The 1571-nt window shown below is 64.1% G+C and overlaps 1 non-coding gene across 1 annotated transcript; it reads right to left on the bottom strand.

Annotated features, from left to right (window-relative positions):
- Window positions 1–256: 256 nt before the first annotated feature.
- On the bottom strand, window positions 257–329 carry TRNAR-CCG. Its single transcript has one exon. It is a non-coding gene; the product is annotated as a tRNA-Arg (tRNA).
- Window positions 330–1571: the final 1242 nt, after the last annotated feature.

Genomic DNA, 1571 nt, shown 5'->3' with positions numbered 1-1571 from the left:
CGATCTCCCCCATGGCTTAGCTCCTTCCTGGGACTTGCGACGCGATTTAGTCGTTGTGTCGGTTTCCTTGGTGTCTTCTGTCGGGTCATCTAGAAAGTAAGACTCTTGAGGACACACCTGCCCCTTGTGCCCTGTGCGTCGGTGAAGCAAGCGTCGCACAGTGAACAGCCCGAGTGCGCCTGTTAAACGCGGAGGAAAAGGTTGCCCAGAGGCCGGGAGGTGTTGTGCCCGCCTTACTCGCGCCGGAGGAAAACAGCGACCACGAAGGGACTCGAACCCTCAATCTTCTGATCCGGAATCAGACGCCTTATCCATTAGGCCACGCGGCCAGCCGGTGGGCTGGCTCTCCTCCGCTGGGCTCCAAGTGTACGTGGCGCGGCGGGAAGGCGTCCTTCCGCGGCCGGCGCGGGGCCTGCTGCTCCTCCCGAGCTCCTCGTCCGAGGTTAGCTCCACCGACAGCCGAGCCGCGGAGCCCGCGGAGCCCTCCAGGACGCACAGTCGAGCCCGGAGCCCGCGAGGACGCACCGCAGAGCCACAGACCCCGCGGATCCGGCGCAGCCCGCGAGGACGCACAGTCGAGCCCGCAGCCCGCGCGAGGACGCACAGCGGAGCCACAGACCCCGCGGAGCCCGCGAGGACGCACAGCTCCGCGTCAGGAAGGGGAGGCTGCCAGAGGGGAGCACCCCCGAGGCGTCGAGTGATGCTTGGAGAAGTGGCGCAGGTACGCGGGGCTAACGTTGCCACCTGTCCCGGAGCCTGGAGGCCTGGAGGGCGCTGTGAGCTCTGGGGACCAGGAGCGTCCCTGCCGTCGACGCGGCGGAGTGCCCTGCCCGGTCTCGGGTTAGTGCACAGAGCAGCAGGGGTTTGGGGCGGGGGAGGGGGGCGGTCGCGGCTGGGAATCGCCCAACCCTGGGAGTCAAGCAGTAGCCCCCGCCTGGCCGTGGACTCGATGGTTAGGGTCCCTTGGAAATGAGTTTTTGAAGCAAACCCAAGTCAAAGCAAAGTTCTCCCCTCCCCCTCTCCCACGGAGAGGGTCTCTCCCGCCGACGTCGCCCGCGTCTCCCAGTTTTCCCCAGCAGGGTGTTCCCTGGGGGTTAAGGCAGAGCCAGCGTCTGTGGATGCCGGCTGTGGAGGCCCGGGTCCGGGCACAGCGACCAGGGAGAGACGCGCGGCGGCGCGGAGGGTGTCCCCGAGGAGCGCAGGGCCTGGCGTGGTGACGCGTGGGTTATAGAAGCCGCTGCCCAGCAGGGACGGGGACAAAAACACCCCCGTTCATCTTAGGAAGGTCGTGTCGGGGAGGAAAGGGTGAGCCTCTCTGGATCTCTGGCTGCGTCCAGAAGAGATTATCCGGAAGAAAGCATCGGGCTTTGTTAGTGTAAGTTTTGGGTGAGGTGGGAGGCTTCAGAGGGAATGAAGACCCTAGGAAACGGTTCAATCTGAGTATTTCTATGCTGGGTTGGATGAAGAGTGAGGAGACACATCTCAGAGGTCAAAACGCACGAGGTAGGTGTAGGGAACGGACTGTGCTTAGCAAGGCCTGTTTGTAGGGTTCTTCCTGATTTCCCTTTGTG

This window comes from Neovison vison, chromosome 1 (assembly GCF_020171115.1).
Source record: "Neovison vison isolate M4711 chromosome 1, ASM_NN_V1, whole genome shotgun sequence".
Taxonomy (NCBI): Eukaryota; Metazoa; Chordata; class Mammalia; order Carnivora; family Mustelidae; genus Neogale; species Neogale vison.
Note: the sequence above shows the minus strand (reverse complement) of the source record. Positions and strands in the feature narration are given on the sequence as shown.